We start from the raw sequence: 11,276 nt of genomic DNA on the forward strand, positions 1-11,276 counted from the left end.
CATTTTATGCCCGTCTTTTTTTCTGTTGTGAAGCACTTTGAGCTGCAGTTTCTGTATGAAAGGTGCTCTACAAACACAGTGTATTATTATTATTATTATTATTATTATTATTATTATTATTATTATTATTATTATTATTATTATTATTATTATTATTATTATTATTATTATTATTATTATTATTATTATTATTATTATTATTATTATTATTATTATTATTATTATTATTATTATTATTATTATTATTATTATTATTATTATTATTATTATTATTATTATTATTATTATTATTATTATTATTATTATTATTATTATTATTATTATTATTATTATTATTATTATTATTATTATGTTGTGGAATATTTCAAATGAGCCTGTAGAAATTCAGACGAGTCAATTTGTACATATAAAAATATAGAACATAGAGGAGCTCCAGTAGCTCACCATGTACCTCGCCGCGAAAGCATCGGGAATACCGTGCTGCGTCACGGATCTGGTTGACTCCGAGTTCGATTCCCGGACCCGCCGTCATTTGCCGAATGTCTTCCCCTGTTCTCCCTCCCGTTTCACCCTGCATCTGTCGGTCATGCTTGACCAGAAAAAGCGATAAACGCTAAAAAAATGAAGTTTAAAAAAAAAATATATATAGAACATAGTTTATTAATCTGTTTCCACAAAGCTCAGTTTACAATCAGACACATGAACGTCTGACCAGAAAGTGAGAACGAGCTTTTGGTCAGACTTACAATAAATACATGATTGACATGACGTACATAAGATGCCCAGATATGACAAGAAAGGTAAACAAAAATGCCCTAGTGAGAAAATTAAAACAAAAGATTGGGCTCTAGGGGCTTTGTTATGTCTTCACACAAAGAACTGGAGAGGAAGAGAACCTCATATCTCCTGTTTTAAGAAACACTGTCAGACTGTCACCTAGTGTCTTAGAGCTGCAGCTAGTCAACCTATATTAACTAGTCAAGGCTATCAACATAGAATATGTATTTTAACACAGAACTATATGACATGATAATATTTTACGATTACGACTAATACCTCTCTTGGGCCTGAGGCCTAGTAAGACTAATATCTCTCTCTCTCTCTCTCTCTCTCTCCCTCTCTCTCTCCCCCTCTCTCTCTCTCTCTCTCTCTCTCTCTCTCTCTGTGTCTCTGTGTCTCTCTCTCTCTCTCTCTCTCTCTCTCTCTCTCTCTCTCTCTCTCTCTCTCTCTCTCTCTCTCTCTCTCTCTCTCTCTCTCTCTCCCCCCCCCCCCCTCCCTCCTCAGGTACCTCTCTTCATCCCAGCTATCTTCTCGTTCACCTGTTTCTTCATGGTGTTCCTGTCCTTGTACTCTGACCCGGTCAACACCGGTATTGGTTTCGCCATCTCCCTGACGGGCATCCCGGCCTACTACATCTTCATCGTGTTCGACCGCAGGCCCGTCTGGCTGCAGAAGGGTTTAGGTACGTGTTCGACCGCAGGCCCGTCTGGCTGCAGAAGGCCTTAGGTACGTGTTCGACCGCAGGCCCGTCTGGCTGCAGAAGGCCTTAGGTACGTGTTCGACCGCAGGCCCGTCTGGCTGCAGAAGGCCTTAGGTACGTGTTCCACCGTCTGGCTGCAGAAGGCCTTAGGTACGTGTTCCACCGTCTGGCTGCAGAAGGCCTTAGGTACGTGTTCCACCGTCTGGCTGCAGAAGGCCTCAGGTACGTGTTCGACCGCCTGGCTGCAGAAGGCCTTAGGTACGTGTTCCACCGTCTGGCTGCAGAAGGCCTTAGGTCCGTGTTACACCGCCTGGCTGCAGAAGGCCTTAGGTACGTGTTCGTCCGACCGCCTGGCTGCAGAAGGCCTTAGGTACGTGTTCGTCCGACCGTCTGGCTGCAGAAGGCCTTAGGTACGTGTTCCACCGCCTGGCTGCAGAAGGCCTTAGGTACGTGTTCCACCGTCTGGCTGCAGAAGGCCTTAGGTACGTGTTCCACCGCCTGGCTGCAGAAGGCCTTAGGTACGTGTTCCACCGTCTGGCTGCAGAAGGCCTTAGGTACGTGTTCCACCGTCTGGCTGCAGAAGGCCTTAGGTACGTGTTCCACCGTCTGGCTGCAGAAGGCCTTAGGTACGTGTTCCACCGTCTGGCTGCAGAAGGCCTTAGGTACGTGTTCCACCGTCTGGCTGCAGAAGGCCTTAGGTACGTGTTCCACCGTCTGGCTGCAGAAGGCCTTAGGTACGTGTTCCACCGTCTGGCTGCAGAAGGCCTTAGGTACGTGTTCCACCGTCTGGCTGCAGAAGGCCTTAGGTACGTGTTCCACCGTCTGGCTGCAGAAGGCCTTAGGTACGTGTTCCACCGTCTGGCTGCAGAAGGCCTTAGGTACGTGTTCCACCGCCTGGCTGCAGAAGGCCTTAGGTACGTGTTCCACCGCCTGGCTGCAGAAGGCCTTAGGTACGTGTTCGACCGTCTGGCTGCAGAAGGCCTTAGGTACATGTTCCACCGTCTGGCTGCAGAAGGGCTTAGGTACGTGTTCCACCGTCTGGCTGCAGAAGGCCTCAGGTACGTGTTCCACCGTCTGGCTGCAGAAGGCCTTAGGTACGTGTTCCACCGTCTGGCTGCAGAAGTGCTTAGGTACGTGTTCCACCGTCTGGCTGCAGAAGGCCTTAGGTACGTGTTCCACCGTCTGGCTGCAGAAGGCCTTAGGTACGTGTTCCACCGTCTGGCTGCAGAAGGCCTTAGGTACGTGTTCCACCGTCTAGCTGCAGAAGGCCTTAGGTACGTGTTCCACCGTCTGGCTGCAGAAGGCCTTAGGTACGTGTTCGACCGTCTGGCTGCAGAAGGCCTTAGGTACGTGTTCCACCGTCTGGCTGCAGAAGGCCTTAGGTACGTGTTCCACCGTCTGGCTGCAGAAGGCCTCAGGTACGTGTCCCACCGCCTGGCTGCAGAAGGCCTTAGGTACGTGTTCCACCGTCTGGCTGCAGAAGGCCTTAGGTACGTGTTTGACCGTCTGGCTGCAGAAGGCCTTAGGTACGTGTTCGACCGTCTGGCTGCAGAAGGCCTTAGGTACGTGTTCCACCGTCTGGCTGCAGAAGGCCTTAGGTACGTGTTCGACCGTCTGGCTGCAGAAGGCCTTAGGTACGTGTTCCACCGTCTGGCTGCAGAAGGCCTTAGGTCCGTGTTCCACCGTCTAGCTGCAGAAGGCCTCAGGTACGTGTTCCACCGTCTGGCTGCAGAAGGCCTTAGGTACGTGTTCCACCGTCTGGCTGCAGAAGGCCTTAGGTACGTGTTCCACAGTCTGGCTGCAGAAGGCCTTAGGTACGTGTTCGACCGCCTGGCTGCAGAAGGCCTTAGGTACGTGTTCCACCGTCTGGCTGCAGAAGGCCTTAGGTCCGTGTTCCACCGTCTGGCTGCAGAAGGCCTTAGGTACGTGTTCGACCGTCTGGCTGCAGAAGGCCTTAGGTTCGTGTTCCACCGTCTGGCTGCAGAAGGCCTTAGGTCCGTGTTCGACCGTCTGGCTGCAGAAGGCCTCAGGTACGTGTTCGACCGTCTGGCTGCAGAAGGCTTTAGGTACGTGTTCCACCGTCTGGCTGCAGAAGGCCTTAGGTACGTGTTCCACCGTCTGGCTGCAGAAGGCCTTAGGTACGTGTTCCACCGTCTGGCTGCAGAAGGCCTTAGGTACGTGTTTGACCGCCTGGCTGCAGAAGGCCTTAGGTACGTGTTCCACCGTCTGGCTGCAGAAGGCCTTAGGTACGTGTTCGACCGTCTGGCTGCAGAAGGCCTTAGGTACGTGTTCCACCGTCTGGCTGCAGAAGGCCTTAGGTACGTGTTCCACCGTCTGGCTGCAGAAGGCCTTAGGTTCGTGTTCCACCGTCTGGCTGCAGAAGGCCTTAGGTACGTGTTCCACCGTCTGGCTGCAGAAGGCCTTAGGTCCGTGTTCCACCGTCTGGCTGCAGAAGGCCTTAGGTTCGTGTTTGACCGTCTGGCTGCAGAAGGCCTTAGGTACGTGTTCCACCGTCTGGCTGCAGAAGGCCTTAGGTACGTGTTCCACCGTCTGGCTGCAGAAGGCCTTAGGTACGTGTTCCACCGTCTGGCTGCAGAAGGCCTTAGGTACGTGTTCCACCGTCTGGCTGCAGAAGGTCTTAGGTCCGTGTTCCACCGTCTGGCTGCAGAAGGCCTTAGGTACGTGTTCCACCGTCTGGCTGCAGAAGGCCTTAGGTACGTGTTCCACCGTCTGGCTGCAGAAGGCCTTAGGTACGTGTTCCACCATCTGGCTGCAGAAGGCCTTAGGTACGTGTTCCACCGTCTGGCTGCAGAAGGCCTTAGGTACGTGTTCCACCATCTGGCTGCAGAAGGCCTTAGGTACGTGTTCCACCGTCTGGCTGCAGAAGGCCTTAGGTACGTGTTCCACCGTCTGGCTGCAGAAGGCCTTAGGTCCGTGTTCCACCGTCTGGCTGCAGAAGGCCTTAGGTACGTGTTCCACCGTCTGGCTGCAGAAGGCCTTAGGTACGTGTTCCACCGTCTGGCTGCAGAAGGCCTTAGGTACGTGTTCGACCGTCTGGCTGCAGAAGGCCTTAGGTACATGTTCCACCGTCTGGCTGCAGAAGGCCTTAGGTACGTGTTCCACCGTCTGGCTGCAGAAGGCCTCAGGTCCGTGTTCCACCGCCTGGCTGCAGAAGGCCTTAGGTACGTGTTCCACCGTCTGGCTGCAGAAGGCCTTAGGTACGTGTTCCACCGTCTGGCTGCAGAAGGCCTGGGGTACGTGTTCCACCGTCTGGCTGCAGAAGGCCTTAGGTACGTGTTCCACCGTCTGGCTGCAGAAGGCCTTAGGTACGTGTTCCACCGTCTGGCTGCAGAAGGCCTTAGGTACGTGTTCCACCGTCTGGCTGCAGAAGGCCTTAGGTACGTGTTCCACCGTCTGGCTGCAGAAGGCCTTAGGTACGTGTTCCACCGTCTAGCTGCAGAAGGCCTTAGGTACGTGTTCCACCGTCTGGCTGCAGAAGTCCTTAGGTACGTGTTCCACCGTCTGGCTGCAGAAGGCCTTAGGTACGTGTTCCACCGTCTGGCTGCAGAAGGCCTTAGGTCCGTGTTCCACCGTCTGGCTGCAGAAGGCCTTAGGTACGTGTTCCACCGTCTGGCTGCAGAAGGCCTTAGGTACGTGTTCCACCGTCTAGCTGCAGAAGGCCTTAGGTACGTGTTCCACCGCCTGGCTGCAGAAGGCCTTAGGTCCGTGTTCCACCGTCTGGCTGCAGAAGGCCTTAGGTACGTGTTCCACCGTCTGGCTGCAGAAGGCCTTAGGTACGTGTTCCACCGTCTAGCTGCAGAAGGCCTTAGGTACGTGTTCCACCGCCTGGCTGCAGAAGGCCTTAGGTACGTGTTCGACCGCCTGGCTGCAGAAGGCCTTAGGTACGTGTTCCACCGTCTAGCTGCAGAAGGCCTTAGGTACGTGTTCGACCGCAGGCCCGTCTGGCTGCAGAAGGCCTTAGGTACGTGTTCGACCGCAGGCCCGCCTGGCTGCAGAAGGCCTTAGGTACGTGTTCCACCGTCTGGCTGCAGAAGGCCTTAGGTTCGTGTTTGACCGTCTGGCTGCAGAAGGCCTTAGGTACGTGTTCCACCGTCTGGCTGCAGAAGGCCTTAGGTTCGTGTTTGACCGTCTGGCTGCAGAAGGCCTTAGGTACGTGTTCCACCGTCTGGCTGCAGAAGGCCTTAGGTACGTGTTCCACCGTCTGGCTGCAGAAGGCCTTAGGTACGTGTTCCACCACCTGGCTGCAGAAGGCCTTAGGTACGTGTTCCACCGTCTGGCTGCAGAAGGCCTTAGGTACGTGTTCCACCGTCTGGCTGCAGAAGGCCTTAGGTCCGTGTTCCACCGTCTGGCTGCAGAAGGCCTTAGGTCCGTGTTCCACCGTCTGGCTGCAGAAGGCCTTAGGTACGTGTTCCACCGTCTGGCTGCAGAAGGCCTTAGGTACGTGTTCCACCGTCTGGCTGCAGAAGGCCTTAGGTACGTGTTCGACCGTCTGGCTGCAGAAGGCCTTAGGTACGTGTTCCACCGTCTGGCTGCAGAAGGCCTTAGGTCCGTGTTTGACCGTCTGGCTGCAGAAGGCCTTAGGTACGTGTTCCACCGTCTGGCTGCAGAAGGCCTTAGGTCCGTGTTCCACCGTCTGGCTGCAGAAGGCCTCAGGTACGTGTTCGACCGTCTGGCTGCAGAAGGCCTTAGGTACGTGTTTGACCGTCTGGCTGCAGAAGGCCTTAGGTACGTGTTCCACCGTCTGGCTGCAGAAGGCCTTAGGTACGTGTTCCACCGTCTGGCTGCAGAAGGCCTTAGGTACGTGTTCCACCGTCTAGCTGCAGAAGGCCTTAGGTACGTGTTCGACCGTCTGGCTGCAGAAGGCCTTAGGTACGTGTTCCACCGTCTGGCTGCAGAAGGCCTTAGGTACGTGTTCCACAGTCTGGCTGCAGAAGGCCTTAGGTACGTGTTCCACCGTCTGGCTGCAGAAGGCCTTAGGTACGTGTTCCACCGTCTGGCTGCAGAAGGCCTTAGGTACGTGTTCCACCGTCTGGCTGCAGAAGGCCTTAGGTACGTGTTCCACCGTCTGGCTGCAGAAGGCCTTAGGTACGTGTTCGACCGCCTGGCTGCAGAAGGCCTTAGGTACGTGTTTGACCGCCTGGCTGCAGAAGGCCTTAGGTACGTGTTCCACTGTCTGGCTGCAGAAGGCCTTAGGTACGTGTTCCACCGTCTGGCTGCAGAAGGCCTTAGGTACGTGTTCGACCGTCTGGTATAGCGGTCTGTGCTGTTGCCTGCAGTGTGGGATACCACAGGTTGGAAACTCCATCGAAGTTTAAGGTGACAATGTCACACATTGCTGTTACCTGATGATGTGATAATGTCATGTCTCTCTCTCTCTCTCTCTCTCTCTCTCTGTTCCTAGATTCCATAAACCGATCCCTCCAGATCATCCTGGAAGTGATCCCCGCTGAACACTGACCACACACCGGATCCCCTCTGGAAGTGATCCCCGCTGAACACTGACCACACACCGGATCCCCTCTGCTGGCTCCTTTAAAGGGACAATCCACCCTAAAATCAAACTCCCATTATGTTATATCTATAATACTGTACAGTCTCTCCTTTACCCTGAGAGACATGCCTAGTGATGATGTCATCACAGACTAGCGGAGCAGCTCCTGGGACACTATGGCAGTAACCATGGTGATTTAACTCCTGGGACACTAGGACACAGTAACCATGGTGATTTAACTCCTGGGACACTAGGACACAGTAACCATGGTGATTGAACTCCTGGGACACTATGACAGTAACCATGGTGATTTAACTCCTGGGGACACTATGACAGTAACCATGGTGATTGAACTCCTGGGACACTATGACAGTAACCATGGTGATTTAACTCCTGGGGACACTATGACAGTAACCATGGTGATTTAACTCCTGGGGACACTATGACAGTAACCATGGTGATTGAACTCCTGGGTACACTATGACAGTATGATCAAAGCGGGGCTGGCAACTCACTTCTCAACGCTCCAAAGGTGTTTATTTGTGACAAACAGGCAGATATACGACGTTTCGACCCTTCCGGTCTTTTTCAAGTATAAACAATAAACAGGAAATTACATCTTTTTTATACAGAAATGAATACATTACATTTACATTTACATTTAGTCATTTAGCTGAAACACTTTTATCCAAAGCGACTTACAAGTTCTGTACGACAAGTCATCAGGAAGGAAGGGCACAACTCTATCAGCTGAGTAACAATGTTCATCAAAGTGCTGAGTGCTACACTAAATTGGCTATCAGCCCCACCTGGTGATCAGGGGTGGTACCACGACTTGCATGATTTTTTTAATATATTTTAGACATGATTGTATAACAATTAATCTTTTTGCATTTGACATTTTTTTAGAAACTATTTTTTTGAGAAAAATATATATATATTAAAAACAGTATTAGATATGATTAAAAAAAGACAAAGTAACCCAGAATGAAGAGTTTTGAAGACTCTACCTATTAACTGTCTCCCTCTATTGGCTTATTTATAGATAAGGCCTAATGTCAAAGTCCTCATTGAGTCCTGTTGGTGCCATAGTTCTGAGGTAATGGATCCACCATACTTCTCTCCTCAGTAGGAGATGATCTATATCTCCCCCTCGTCTTGGAAGATGCACTCTCTCTATTCCAAGGTATCTTAGTGATGAGACATTGTGGTGTGCCTTTTTAAAATGTAAAGCTACTGGGCTTTTTTTTTTACATCTCCATTCCGTATCGTACTCCTGTGTTCAGCGATACGTGTTTTTAAAGCACGTGTTGTCTTACCGACATAATGCTTTAAACCACACGGGCACCTGAGCATATAGATTACATTGGCCGTTGTACATGTTATTTTGCCTCTTATTCTTTTATCTCTTTCCCAGTTGATGGGTGATAGAAAAAAGTGCACTTTTCTGTAAAGTGACACTGAACACATGAACCACAATGTCGATTTTTCCATCTGGCAGGTCATCTAGAAATCTTTTAAATAGTTTTGGTCTAATTTAACCACAATGTCTCTGATGTTATGTGCTCTCCTGTATACTAGTCTCTAGGGGGGATCTGAACAGATCTATCCAATGTTGGATCAGAACTGAGAAGATGCCAATGTTTTTTTTTATAGTTTGCTTAACCCTTTCACTGCCACACGACAGAAGGTTAACCCTTTACTACCGTCGGTTGTGTGATAGTGTAAAGGGTTAATCTTCTGTCGTGTGGCAGTGAAAGGGTTAACCCGGCTGTTGTGTGGCAGTGAAAGGGTTAACCTTCTGTGAATTGTCGCAGTGAAAGGGTTAACCGTTTCGGTAGTATGGCAGTGAAAGGGTTAATCATGTTTTTTAATTGTTTGCTTATTAAAAAGGTTGCCTAGAGGTGAGTATTGTGCAACACACTGTATAGGTTGTGCAGAGGTAGCTTTATTTTGTGTAGATTGTAAGCAATCTTCTTGGTTTTTTTTGGCCTACTTTCAATGCTACAGTAAATGTGCAATTTAACTGATAGATACACAAAATGTATTTATTTATGTTAATTTAATTGTGTTGATGTTTCCATTTCTGCAAAATAAGTCTGTACATTCTGTTTGGTTTGGTAAACATTGCAATTAGTCCATCGGTGTACTTACTGTATGTGTGTATAGGGCAATACTAATATATAATAATAAAAATAAGAATTGTCTTCTTCCTGTTCCTTTCGGCCATGGAATTTAGTGGAGCATATTAATATGTACTGTTGGACTGTAATAATTCCATGTACGAATAAATACAAAATGATGATGATGATGATGATGATGATGATGATGATGATGATGATGATGATGATGATGATGATGATGATGATGATGATGATGAAAGCTGCCTTGTCTACAATGTCTACAGTGTCTTGTTTTAAACATAGTGTTTAAAGTATCTGTCTGTTCCTGAATCCTACGGATCCTGTAGAACTGGCTGATAGGTAAACTGTTTTTTTAATAAGGGAGTGGGATGAAATGAATCACTTCTCAATAAAGAATTTCTGTAACAAAGTTTCCCGTATGCATCCGTTTTGGAATGTTCCATTGTCTCTTTTGATTATAATATCTAAGAAATGTACTTGGTGTTGGTCATATTCCATGTAGTAAACTTTAGATGTTCATTTTTGGCATTGAGGAAATTAAAGAATTGTGTAGTGGCTATTTGTCAACAGCAAATAATCAAACTAAAAGCCACTGAAGCAGCAGGCAGCGACTCTTACGCAGATCAGGAAGGAAGTCCATCGTCCAGACAGGCGGCATTGGTGTTTTTTTTTTGTGGCAAAATAAAAGCATTTAGCTGCAACTCATAACAACTTAAATAATATGGCTGTAAACAAATTAATTCTACAAAACCACATAACAAATAAATATATTAATAAATGTGAAAATACTGAATAACTCCCACAAATTGTATCAGTATTAGATGAAATGACACTTGTATTAGTCATTTAATTTACCAGATTAAATGATACTTGTATTAGTGTCATTTCATCCCCTGTCCACAGTATGCAAATATCATCTATATATCTTTTCCACATCTTATTGTATGTCAAAAACAAATTTTCTGTCGAGTTGAATACACAATTCTGCTCAAAAAGACCCATATAAATGTTGGCTATAATGGACGGGCTGGCTTTGCTGCCCATACTCACACCTTTGGTTTGTAGATAGTTCTCATCTTGGAACATGAAGTCGTTGTGTGCGAGTAGAGTCTCTGTTAGCTCTCAAAAATGTGACCAGTAAATTTTTTTTAATATATATATATATTTCTTATAGTTTACAATAATAAGATCTCTGTGTTATAATAATGTTCTCCCTCCTGGAGAAACTGCACCCCCTCTCTATAACACTGCAGGCAGGTACACTTCTCTGGTAGCATTATTTTGATTGACATTGAAGCCATGGATGCTAAATGCTAATGTGGCTAACTAACAGTGGAGCTACATTAGCATTTAGCTCCGCCTAAATCCCGTACATTAATCTGTTAGATATGGGTCATGAAATGAGACATAACTCAATTAGTATCGACATTGCATCTATAATAAGTAGATATAGTATTGTGTATTGTATATTATATGGTAACTCAGAACATTGTACATGTCTATACCGAACACTGTGACCTCATTTTCTTCTTCTAAATTCATGCTATATTATGTTATTATGTTATTTGATACTATCTTGTCTAGCACAGTCTCTGGAGCGTAACAGTAAGAAGCATTTTGTATGAAAGTATTCTGTACTTCTGTATGACAACTATTAAAGAACTTGAACTTGAACTTGAACTTGATAATGCAGGACCTGTTCGGAGGTCTTTAATTGGCATGCAATTATCCTCAACACACACACACACACCGGAACACACACGCATGCATTGTCTTTGTTTGATATTCTGGAAAGTTGTGAATGTTTTCTGTTAATCTGGTAAACTGTTGGTGTGTTGCGTGTGTGTGTGTGTGTGTGAGTGTGTGTGCGCGTGTGTGTGTGTGTGTGTGTGTGTGTGTGTGTGTGTGTGTGTGTGTGCGTGCGCGCGCGCGTGTGTGTGTGTGTGTGTGTGTGTGTGTGTGTGTGTGAGTGTGTGAGTGTGTGTGCGCGTGTGTGTGTGTGTGTGTGTGTGTGTGTGTGTGTGTGTGTGTGTGTGTGTGTGTGTGTGTGTGTGTGTGTGTGTGTGTGTGTGTGTGTGTGTGTGTGTGTGAATCCTCTGCCAGAGTGTCCTTCAAACACGGCAGGTAAAATGGCTCTATT

General features: G+C 47.8%; 1 long non-coding RNA gene across 1 annotated transcript; it reads left to right on the forward strand.

The window, feature by feature from the left end:
* Window positions 1–1,288: 1,288 nt before the first annotated feature.
* On the forward strand, window positions 1,289–9,304 carry LOC311248013. The gene is made up of 2 exons (XR_014620904.1): window positions 1,289–1,462; window positions 6,903–9,304. It is a non-coding gene; the product is annotated as an uncharacterized lncRNA (long non-coding RNA).
* Window positions 9,305–11,276: the final 1,972 nt, after the last annotated feature.

Source organism: Notolepis coatsorum (genome assembly GCF_963971535.1).
Source record: "Notolepis coatsorum genome assembly, contig: SCAFFOLD_4615, whole genome shotgun sequence".
Taxonomy (NCBI): domain Eukaryota; kingdom Metazoa; phylum Chordata; class Actinopteri; order Aulopiformes; family Paralepididae; genus Notolepis; species Notolepis coatsorum.